This window comes from Myotis yumanensis, unplaced genomic scaffold, assembly GCF_028538775.1.
Source record: "Myotis yumanensis isolate MYYU_CA2020_CCGP unplaced genomic scaffold, mMyoYum1.0.hap1 SCAF_14, whole genome shotgun sequence".
Taxonomy (NCBI): Eukaryota; Metazoa; Chordata; class Mammalia; order Chiroptera; family Vespertilionidae; genus Myotis; species Myotis yumanensis.
The window spans coordinates 47,647,779-47,660,565 of NW_027223765.1; positions in this window are offsets into that span (position 1 = coordinate 47,647,779).

Genomic DNA, 12,787 nt, shown 5'->3' on the forward strand with positions numbered 1-12,787 from the left:
CTGGGTATGTGCCCGCAACCAAGGTACATGCCCTTGGCTGGAATCGAACCTGGGACCCTTGAGTCCGCAGGCTCTATCCACTGAGCCAAACCGGTTAGGGCTACTAGTATTCTCTTTATTCCAGTAACAGCAACTTTATTTTTCTTTAAGGAACAACATTTCCCTCATTATCAGTCCCTGTAGATAGGATCAGTTTGACCCATAGGCTGCCAGGGGTGCCCAGCTAATCCAGTGAGAGTAGGTCCCATCAAAGAGAAAGCATAGAATAAAAGAGACAAGAAGTGGAGAGAGAGAGAGAGAGAGAGAGAGAGAGAGAGAGAGAGAGAAAGAGAAACATTGATGTGAGAGAGAAACATCAATTGGTTACCTCCTGTACATGCCCCAACCAGGATGGACCACAACTTAGGTCCATTGAACCCACGATCTTTTTGGTGTACAGAACAGCACTCCAACCAACTGAGCAACCTGGCTGGCCAGGCTCTTTGCACTATTTATTGAAGAGACTATCTTTCCCATTAAGTATTCTTGGCTCCATAGTCAAATATTAGCTGACCAAATATGCAATGGTTTATTTCTGGGTTCTAAGTTCTGTTCCATTAGTCTTTGTCTACTTTTATGCCAGTACCATGCTGTTTGATTACTATAGCTGTGTAATGCATTTTGAAATCAGGTAGTGTGCTATCTCCAGATTTGTTTTCCTTTCTTGGATTGCAGTGACTATTCAGAGTCCTTTTGAGGTTCTATACAAATTTTAGGATTTTTTTCTATTTCTATGAAAACTGTTACTGGAATTTTTATAGGGATTGCATTAAATCTCTAGATGACTTTTAGTATGGCTATTTTAATAACATTAATTCTTCTGATTCATGAACATGAGATATCTTTGCCTTTGTTTGTGTCTTCAATTTCTTTTATAAAAGTCTTATAGTTTCACGTATAGATCTTTCACCTCTTTGGTTGACTTTATTCCTAAGTATTTTATTGTTTGTGCGCTGTTTTGAATGGGATTGTTTTATTTTTTTTCTTCTTTTTCCTTTTTATTGAATTTGTTGGGGTGACAATAAATTCATTAAAACACTGGTTAACAAAATTATACAGGTTTCAGGTGCACAATTCCACAACACATCATCTGTACACTGTATTGTGTGTTCTCCACCTAAAATTCAGGAATTTTTTTTTAATTAAATCTTTATTGTTCAGATTATTACATTTGTTCCTCTTTTTTCCCCCCATAACTCCCCTCCTCTCAGTTCCTGCCCCACCCTCCGCCCTCACTCCCCACCCACTGTCTTCATCCATAGGTGCACGATTTTTGTCCATTCTCTTCCCGCATCTCCCACACCCCTTTCCCCCCCAAGAATAGTCAGTCCATTCCCTTTCTATGTCCCTGATTCTATTATAATCACCAGTTCATTCTGTACATCATATTATTTATTCACTTGATTCTTAGATTCACTTGGTGATAGATGCATGTTTGTTGTTCACAATTTGTATCTTTACCTTTTTCTTCTTCTTCCTCTTCTTAAAGGATACCTTTCAGCATTTCGTATAATACTGGTTTGGTGGTGATGAACTCCTTTAGCTTTTCCTTATCTGTGAAGCTCTTTATCTGACCTTCAATTCTGAATGATAGCTTTGCTGGATAAAGTAATCTTGGTTGTAGGTTCTTGGTATTCATCACTTTGAATATTTCTTGCCACTCCCTTCTGGCCTGCAAAGTTTCTGTTGAGAAATCAGCTGACAGTCCTATGGGTATTCCCTTGTAGGTAATTGACTTTCTTTCTCTTGCTGCTTTTAAGATTCTCTCTTTGTCTTTTGCTCTTGGCATTTTAATTATGATGTGTCTTGGTGTGGTCCTCTTTGGATTCCTTTTGTTTGAGGTTCTCTGCGCTTCCTGGACCTGTAAGTCTATTTCTTTCAAAAGGTGGGGGAAGTTTTCTGTCATTATTTCTTGAAATAGGTTTTCAATATCTTGCTGTCTCTCATCTTCTGGCACCCCTATAATTCTGATGTTTGTACGCTTGAAGCTGTCCCAGAGGCTCCTTACACTATCTTCGTATTTTCGGATTCTTTTTTCATTTTGCATATCCGGTTGGGTGTTTTTTGCTTCTTCGCATTTCAAATCTTTGACTTGATTCTTGCCCTCCTCTGGTCTGCTGTTGGGTGTCTGTATAATATTCTTTATTTCAGTCAGTGAATGCTTAATTTCTAATTGGTTCTTTATCACAGCATCGAGGGTCTCATTAGATTTCTTGAGGCTCTCATCAAGTTTATCGGCAGTTTCTAGCAAATTATTGAAAGCCCTTAAAAGTGCGTTTTTTAGCTCTATATCCTCCATTTCTGTCATGTTTTTTGTCTCCGCATTTTTTATGCTTTCTTGGTGCACCCCCTTGTGGTCTTTGTGTGCAGTCTTGTTGTAGTTAAGCCTTGATTGTTGTCGGCAATACTGGGGGTGAATTGACCTCCAGGCTAACTGGCTATGAGAGTCAGCTGTGTCTGCTGTGGGAGAGCTTCTGTGCTGAATCTCTAGGGCGGTGCTAATCTAGCCTTTGCTTGAGGCTATCCGGCAAATGCCTCTGTGCAGGGCTTGGGCAGGGCGGGTCCCAGGGGATCTACAGGGCGGGCGGAGCGAGCAGTTATGGCTGCTCTCAGTTCCGTCCCCAGCGGCTCTGCAACCGCTGCAAACCTTGGAGAGGAAGCTGCCTTCCCGCTTCTCCCATTTGAGTCTGGGTCCCTAGAGACTCACCCGGATCTGGAGCTCAGAGTCTGAAACTCCCTCCCGATTGAAAACAACAACCGCACCCTCCGCCACCAGCCCGCTCCACATGCCCGCACCTTAGTATTTCACTTCAGCACTGCGCCTCCTCTGAGTCTCGTATGGTTTCCTCTTTCCTCCTAGTTGTAGAACTTCCACTCAGCCAGCCTTCCTGTGGTTCTGGATGATGTCCGTTCCGTCTTTTAGTTGTATTTTTGAAGTGGTTGTTTGAGGCTGCAAACACCGGTGTTAACCTATGCCGCCATCTTGGTTCTCCGGATTGTTTTATTTTCTTTTGTATTTTGTTAGTGTATAGAAATAAAATTCTGTATGTTGAATTTGAATCCTGAAACAACTGAATTAGTTGATTAGTTCTAATAGTTTTTTGGTGTAGTCTTTAGCATTTTCTTATATAAAAACATCTCATCTGTAAAGAAAGACAATTTTACTGTTTCATTTCCACTTTAGGTGCCTTATATTTCTTTTTCTTTCCTGATTGCTCAGGCTAGGACTTCCACTACTATGTTGAATAGGAGTGAGGATGGGCACCTTTGTCTTGTTCCTAATCTTAAAAGCTTTTAACCTCACAGTTGAGTCTGATGTTAGCTGTGGGCCTATTTTATATGGCCTTTATTTGTTGATGTATATTGCTTCTATGCATGATTTGTTGAGGGTTTTTATCATGAAAGGTTATTGTATTTTGTCAAATGCTTTTTCTGCATCTATAGGGATGTCGCATATAATTTTTTAACTTTCATTCTATTAATGTGGTGTAACACATTTATTAATTTGTGTATGTTGAACCACCCTTGCATCCTAGGGGTAAATCTCACTTGATCATGCTGTATAATCCCTTTAATGTGCTGTTGAATTTAGTTTGCTAATATTTTGTTGAGAATTTTCAAGCATCTGTATTCATCAGGAATATTAGCCTGTGGTTTTATTTTCTTGTAGTGTCCTTATCTGTCTTGGGTATCAGGATAATAGCTGGCCTCATAAAATGAGTTTGGGAGTTATTCTTCCTCTTCATTTTTTGGGAAGAGTTTGTATTAATGCTTCTTTAAATGTTTGGTATAATCCATCGGGCAAACCATCTGGTCATGGTTTTTCTTTGTTGGGAGGTTTATTTTGTGTGTTTTTTTTTTTGTTGTTGTTGTTGTTAATCCTCACCCAAGAATATTTTTCAATTGATTTTTAGGGAAAGTGGAAGAGAGAGGGAAAGACAGAGAGAAACATCGATGTGAGAGAAACACATCAACTGGTTGCCTCCTGCACAAGCCCTGACCAGGGCCTGGGCCGAGGAGAAGCCTGCAACCAAGATATGTACCCTTGAACGGAATCGAACCCGGGACCCTTTGGTCCACAGGCGGACACTCTATCCACTGAGCCAAACTGGCTAGGGCTGTTGGGAGGTTTTTAATTACTGATTAATTCTCCTTGTTATAGGTCTGTTCATATTTTCTATTTTTTGTGTGATTCAGTCTTAGTAGGTTGCATGTTTCTAGAAATTTGTCCTTTTCTTCTAGGTTATCCAATTTGTCAGCCTGGAGTAGTTTCTTATGATACTTTGTATGTCTGATATTATTTGTTCGAGACTTCCTTTTTTTTCCTTAGTCTAGATAAAGGTTTGTCAATTTTGTTTATCTGTTCAAAATAAATAGCTCTTACTTTCATTGATCTTTTCTATTGTTTTTGTCTCTGTTTCATTTATTTCTACTCGGATCTTTGTTATTTCCTTCTTTTTGCTAACTTCGGGCTTAATTTTGGCTTCTTTTTCTTGTTCCTTGAGGTGTTTGTTTATTTGAGATCTTTTTTTTTTCTAAATGTAGGTATTTATCACAGTTCTATCTTCTTAGAGCTGTTTTTGCAGCATCCTACAGGTTTTGGTATGTTTTTTTTCAAGATTATTTTTATTTCTCTTTTTATTTATTCTTAGACCCATTGGTTGTTCAGAATGTGATGTTAAATTTCCACATATTTGTGAATTTTCCAGCTTTCCTCCTCTTACTGATCTCTTGTTTTATACCATTGTGGTCAGAAAAGATACTTGGTATAATTTCAATCTTCTTAAATTTAACAAGATTTGTTTTAAGACCTATTGTATAAGCTATCGTGGAGCATGTACAAGGAGCGCTTGAGAAGAATATGTATTCTGCTGCTGTTTGATCAAATGTTCTATATATGTCTTTTAGGTCCATTTGATTTAAAGTATGGTTCAAGTCCAGTGTTTCCTTGTTGATTTTCCTGTGTGGGTGATCTATCGATTGTTGCAAATTGGGCATTAAAGTGCTCTATTGTTGTATAGTTGTCTATTTCTCCATTCAGATCTGTTCTTATTTGTTTAACCTATTTACGTGCTCTGATGTTGGGTGTATATATATTTACAATGATCATATTTTCTTAATGAATTGAGTCCTTTGTCATAATATAATGACTTTGTTTCTTGTTATCATTTTTGGCTTAAGGTCTGTTTTGCCTGATATACATTTAGCTACTCCTGTTCTCTTTTCATTTCCACTTGCACAGAATAATTTTTTCTACCCCTTCACTTTTAGCCTATTTGTGTCCTTAGAGCTAAAGTGAGTTTCTTGTAGGCAACAGTTGTCCTGTCTTTTGTTTGTTTGTTTATTTGTTTGTTTAACCCATCCAGCCATTATATGTCTTTTGATTGAAGAATTTAGTCCACTTACAAAAGACTAAGTATTGATTAGTAAAGACTTATTAGTGCCATCTTACTCTTTCTGGCTGTCTTGTAGTTCTTTTGTTCCTTGCTTTCTTTCTTGCTGCCTTTCTTTGTGATTTGATTATTTTCTGTAGTGGTATGTATGCTTTGATTCCCTTCTCTTTGTCTTTTGTGACTCTACTCTATGTTTTTGCTTTGTGTTCACCATGAGGCATATAGAAAACATAGCTATAACAGTTAATTTCATGCTTAATAACAACTTAAATTCAATCACATACTAAAACTCTCCCCTTTTAGTCCCCTTTTATGTCTTTGATTTGAATTATAAATTTATCTCTTTTATACTGTACATGCATTAACAAATTATTATAGCTATATAGTAGTTATTTTTATACTAGAGTTAAATGACTAATACCTCACCAGATGACAGTGTTATAGTATTCTGAATTTGACTATACACTTATTTTTACCAGTGTGTTTTATATTTTCATGTTACTAATTAGCATCCTTTCATGTCAGCTTGAAGAACTCCTTTCAACATTTCTTGTGAAGCAGGTCTAGTGGTGATGAATTGCTTTAGCTTTTGTTGGTCTGGGAAAGTCTTTATCTTTTTCTCATTTCTGGACTTTTTTTGGATAAAATATTCTTGGTTGGCAGTTTTTTTCTTTCATGAGTTCAAATATATCATCCCACCCTCTCCTGGCCTGTAAGTTTCCTGCTGAAAAATTTGCTGATAGCCTTATGGTGGTTCCTTGTAAGTTATAAGCTTTATTTTTCTTACTGCTTTTAGAAATTCTCTCTTTATCTTTGATTTTTGAAGTTTTTATTAAACTATCTTGGAGAAGACCTCTTTAAGTTGATTTTGTTTGGTGACCTATGAACTTCATCAACTTGCATATCTAAATCCATCCCCAAATTTGGGAAGTTCTCAGACATTATTTCTCTAAATAAGCTTTCTTGCTCCCTTTCCCTCTTTTCTTCTGGAACTCCAATAATTTGCAATTTGACCCTTTTTTTTTTTTTTTTTAAATTTCAGAGAAGGAAGGAAGAGGGAGAGACAGAAACATCAATGATGAGATAGAATCATAGATCGGCTGCCTCCTGCATGCCCCCCACTGGGGATCGAGCCCGCAACCCAGGCATGTGCCCTTGACCAGAATCGAACCCGGGACCCTTCAGTCTATGGGCCGAAGCTCTATCCACTGAGCCAAACCAGCTAGGGCTGCAATTTGATTCTTTTGTTGGTATCTCACAGATCACTCTTTTTCATTCTTTTTCCTTTGCATGCCTATGACTGGATAATGTCAGAGTTCCTGTCTCCTATCTCACAGGTTTTTTCTTCTGCTCAATCCAGTTTGTGGATGAATGCCAAATTTTTGTTGTTGAAATGGGGGGAACAAAAACATGGGACATATTATGCTACCATGAGGCTGACATCTCCATAAATGTTTGTTTTAAAAAGTAAGTTAATTGTAGAAAGAAATTTTTAAAAGAAAATTAAAATAAATGAAAATTTAAGGTAGAAAAACACCATTTCAAGATAATCATTTTAAATATTTTAGTGTATTTCTTTCTAATTACTTCAATAAGTATATATTTTTATAAAGTTGAGCTAAGAGTATGTATTTAATTTTATGTTCTTATTTTTACATTACAAAATAAGGTAAGCATTTTTCCCATGTCTTCATAAACATCATTTAAATGGTTATTCTATATAAATAATAACCTACTTAATCAATGGTAGGTATTTCATCATATTGTTTTGTTTGTTTTATTTGCTATTATAAATGTTACTAGAGGCCCAGTGCACGAATTCGTGCATGGGTGGGGTCCCTAGGCCTGGCCAGCGATGGAAACCTATTGGGGGGCCGGCCGGCCGAGGGACCCTAGGAGGTTGCCTAGCCAGGGGCTGGGGCAGGGGGGCGGGGAGTGGCTGCGGGCAGGGCTGCAGGAGTTTGGCTGTGGGAGCGCACTGACCACCAGGGGGCAACTCCTGCATTGAGCGTCTGCCTCCTGGTGGTCAGTGCGCATCATAGTGACTGGTTGACCAGTCGTAACAGTCAGTTAGACTTTTATATATAGAGATTGCAAGAAACACCTTCATAGATATTTTTGAAGGATTTCAATTTCTGATGGTCTTTGGTGAGAGACTACAAAAAGTTTAATTTCTAGGCAAAAAGATACAAATGTCTTTGAGGTTCTTTTATTTTATTTTATTTATTTTATTTTATTTTATTTTTTGAGGTTCTTGATACATACTGACAAATTGTTTTTCAGAACATTTATATATATCAATCTGTATTCCACTGGTAGCAAATGAGTACCCAGGTTTACCAGCAGTTAGTATTATCAGGAATATTTTACATATGAATTTTCTTTTTCTTTTTTAGTTTGCTTTTTAGGGAATTAGGTTGTAAATGAAAAATCAGCCATTTCAGCACATTCTGCAGCCTTCTTCACTAGCAGAAAATCATACACAGAAACTGTAACTCCATTGCTTTTACATATTTCATATTTATTTGAAGTCTTCTTGTTTTCTGCAATTGTGGAACACATTATTATAGCTGCATGAAATGATTTTAGGTTTTAACATGTTCAATTTCAGAAACATCATTGTGAATAACAGTATATTCCACTTAATGGCTATATAATTATTTAATTGATCCCCTATCTTTGAACATTTAATTTTTTTTCACTTGTTATCTGGAAAGACTGGGATGAAGGTTCTTGTTCATAAATTATTGTCACCATCTCTGACTACTGTGGACCTACAATGTAAGTTATATTACTGTGATGCTCTGACTTTCGAACTTAGGTCTTGTAACTAGGTTTCAGGACTTATTTCTGAGCCTAGGGTACTTCATCAACTGAGCCCCTGCCTTATTCTCTAGTCCTTTCCAGCAGGGACATGAATCAGTAACCTCCCTCTTTGCTCCAGTTGGTTTATTTTGGGCTTCTGTCACTTGCCACCAAAAAAGCCTTATTAGTCATTTTTGCTACTAATATGTAATCCTACTTTTTATCATTACTATTTGTTAATCCCCATCCAAGGATATTTTTTCCATTGCTTTTCTGAGAGAGTGGAAGGGGGGATGGCGGTAGGGAAGTATGAAGGGGAGAGAGAGAGAGAGAGAGAGAGAGAGAGAGAGAGAGAGAATGAGAAACATCGATGTGAGAGAGACACATTGATGGGTTGCCTCCTGCATGCCCCCGATTGGGGGCAGGGAGCGAACCTGCAACTTAGGTACATGCCCTTAACTGGGAATCAAACCTGAGATCCTTAGATATGCTGACTGAAGCTCTAACCACTGAGCATCAGGGCTAATCCTACTTTTTTTTAAAGTATATTTTATTGATTTTTTACAGAGAGGAAGGGAGAGGGATAGAGAGTTAGAAACATCGATGAGAGAGAAACATTGATCAGCTGCTTCCTGCACACCTCCTACTGGGGATGTGCCCGAAACCAAGGTACATGCCCTTGACTGGAATCGAACCTGGGACCTTTCAGTCTGCAGGCCGACGCTCTATCCACTGAGCCAAACCGGTTAGGGCTAATCCTACTTTTTAAAAAGTATATTTACTTGTTCATTCTCTTAAGGCCACTGGATATATTTACTTGGATCATGTAATGACAAACATCATTATTTTTACATGACTTCCAGGTTTTTCTTTGTTACATTTTTTCAGAATAAAGGTGTTTCGCTAGTCTTAATTTCATTTACTCTAAAATAAACATTGCCACAAACTGACAGTCAGAATGACTAGAAAAGCTTTGCTGTTGTTACTGTTCTGTAAACATTCACTTGTGAGGTTGAAAACAGTCACGAGTATGGTTTGTCGACACATTAAAACCATGTAGGGCAAAAGGTTAATGAGCTCTCTCTTAGTTTCCTAGGGTTGCTTTAGCAAAGTACCACAGACTGGGTAGCTTAAAACAACAGAAATGTATTATCTCATACTTCTGGAGCCTGGGAGTCAAACATCCAAATGTTGGCAGGGCCACACTTCCTCTGAAACACGGAGGGGAAATCTCCCCTGCCTCTCCTGGTGTTTGCCATCAGTCCTTGGTGTGCCTTGGCTCGTAGATGCTTCACTCCCGTCACATGGCCATCTTCTTCCCTCGTTTGCCCTTGTCTTCCCGCTGTGCTTATCTGTATCTATGTCCGAATTTCCCCTTTTCATAAGGACACCAATTTTATGGAACTAGGACCCACCCTAATAACCTCATTTTAACTTGATTACCTCTGCAAAGACCCTACTTCCCAATGAGGCCACTTACTGAGGTACTAAAGCTTAGTACTTCAAAATATTTTCCATCCATGCAGGCACCGTTTAATTTTAATATGAAGTAGATTGTTTGCAAAGGCCACAGTTTGTCCCACCCTTGTTTTAATGCTCCTTTGCAATTCAACTTTTCTGCTCCTCCCCTCAAGAACTAAAGTCTATTTCCCCATCCCCTTGAACCTGGCACATACAAGAGACAACCAATGAATGCATAAATAAGTGGAACAACAAATCAGTAAAATAATAATTTAAAAAAAGAATTAAAAAAAAAAAGAATATCTATTTAAGCCCAGCCCAAATTTGCTGGTCTACAGAATCAAGAACAAATGAATGGTTGTTGTTTCAAGCCACTAAGTTTTGGAATGATTTGTTACACGACAATACATTATTTGACAATAAATCAATGGTACAGTGGATCTGGCTGGCATCAGAAGCTTGAGTCTTCTGTTGCTTACGATCTCAATTACCCCAGCTAATTCACTAATTCAAAGAGCCCCTGCTTCTTTCTTGGTAAAATATGAATACAGTATTTTACTTATTTTTCACCATTGGTTGTAGGTTTCAAGTTTTTAATTCAACTTAATAAAAACCCAACTCAAAGAACCAAAAGGAATAAAAGGAATGTATCAGCTTAAGTAACTGAAAGCTTCAGAGTCTGGTCTGGCTTCAGGTACGACATAATCCAAGGACTCGAGTGATGGTATCCGACGCTGCCTCCACCTCTCTCCTCTGTTTTCCTCTGTGTGTCAGCTTCATCCTCAAGCAGGCTCTTCCCAAGGGGAACTCCCCTTGCTTCTCAAGTCTTAAGTTTATCCAGCAAGAAGTTTGACTCATTGAATCATGTGGAAACATGTGGCCAAACCTAAGTCAAGCAGGCCGCAAGGCTGAGATGCTCCAAATAGTCAGGGCTGGGACGCATGTCCATTCTAAGCCAGGGAGGTGGAGAGGAAGAGGCAGTGGGTAGTGATGGAGGAACAAGGGGTCAAGCTCACCAAGACCATCTGGGTAGATTAGCACAAAGCAAACTGGTCAATCACCAGAAGAAAAGCAATGGAAGCTGAGCAGGTAGAAAACAACAGATGTTCACGTCACATTGCATGGGCTTTTGGAGCAGATAATAGTTTATTAAATGCTTATGAGGTGTGACACCGCCTTAAGTACTTTACTCTTTTTAACTCCTTTGAATCTTCTGAAGTGAGGAGTAGATACAGCTACTATTCCTTCCTTACAAATTAGAAACCCGAGGCACAAAGTGGTTAAGTTTCTGTAGTCAAGCAGGTATAAGAAACATCAGAACCCGACTATACTGGCTTTTAACCACCAGTCCATCCTCAAAATAGACCACCAGAGCTGTGGTGGGCAGAATTCTAAGGTTCCTACTCCTAGTATATAATCCCCCCTTCTGAGAGTGGGTAAGACCTGTGAATGTGACAAGTAGGCATTCTCTTCCTTAGGTTACATCATCTGACTGAAGGGATGAGACGGTCACTCCCAAGACTCCTTTGTAGCTGACTACAGGGAGTCTCTTGTTGGCTTTGGAGCGGTAAGTTGCCGTGTTGTGAGGGGGCCACGTGGCCTCCACCTGAGGGTGGCCTCCACCTGAGTGTGGCCTCTAGCTGAGATTGTCCCCTGGCCAACAGTCAGCAAGAAAATAGGGATCTGTCCCACAGCTGCAAAGGAATCCGAAGGAGCTCTGAAGAGGACCCCAAGCTCTAGATGAGGATGCCTGGACGACATCTTGATTTCAGCCTAGAGAGGCCCCGAGCAGAGGACCTAGACACACCGAGCCCGACGTCTGACCTACGGAGCTGTGAGACTGTAAATGTGTATTGTTGTAAGCCACTGAGCTTGGGGGTAATTATTACACCAGAACCTCCCCTCTGTAGCCTTATCTTCCCATCAGGCCCTTGCACTCCCAGGCCCCTCACACCAACTCTCCTGGGGTGCTCACTGTGTTGTGCAGCCTGACATCCCCTGGGGGGTTGTAAGCATGACAGGTACCCTGCTGGCTCATTTTGTGCAGCAAAGACTTGACACAGTGTCTAATGTGTATGAGCTGTTCTGTAATTGGTTGTAGAATGAATGAAAAGGCCTCCGGTGTCACGTGCCTATCAAATCTTATTTTGCGATGTGAACTGGTAGGCCTAGGTTGTGGGAGGGTGCTTGCAAGAACAGTTTGCTTAAAGGTCAGCCTAGGGTCCTAGGACAGTGTCCAGACCAGACCTAATTTGGTGTTCATTTTTAATGTGGGCCTCCTGTACTGTAAGAGTAGTAGTACTTCATTCTCCAAACCTAGGAGAGGTTTCCCCCTCCTAAGCCATTGTTTTTCCCCTCCCACATTTCACTGTCTTTTCAAACCATCACTCCTTTCACATCTGGGAAGTCAGACAGGCCTCAGAATCCTAACTCTGCTTAGTCACCAGCTGGGGATCCTTTATGTGGCTTCTCTGAGCAGGCTTGTCTATAAAGCGGGGTTAACAATTCTTAGGGCTGAGAGGATGTGTCCTTTATTTTGGAAGGTAAGCTCCACAAATGCCACAGGCCTTGTCCCTTTTATTTGTGCCCGTGTTCCCAGTACGCTCCGCACACAGTAAGTGCTCAGTAAATTCGCGGAATGAACACTTTATGAAAAGAATTCAGCACAATGCCCGGGAGAGAGTCAACATTCACAAATGTCAGTTTTTGTGATGCGCATTTTGCAAAGGAAGAAACTCACCTGGGGATATCTACCCAGGTGTTCTGTTCTGATTCAAATTCCACGGATTTCCCCATTTTATCCCTCAATTTAAATAAGGTAGTCAGACACACAGCGGTCATTCTAACCTCACTCAAAGCTCCCATTGAGGATGGACAGCCCTTAAATACAACACTCCCCAAGAAAACTGACCCTGGCAAGCATTTAAGCGGGAGTAAGGATTTCAACAAAACCAGGAAGGGCCAAATTCCAAAGCAAACAAAGTCGACTCACTCCCCACCCTGGGGGAGGGTGTTCACTCCGGTCTGCTAAAGATAGAGGAGGGCCCTCCCCGGGAACTTCCTGGCTTTTATTAGTTTGTAATCCCAAA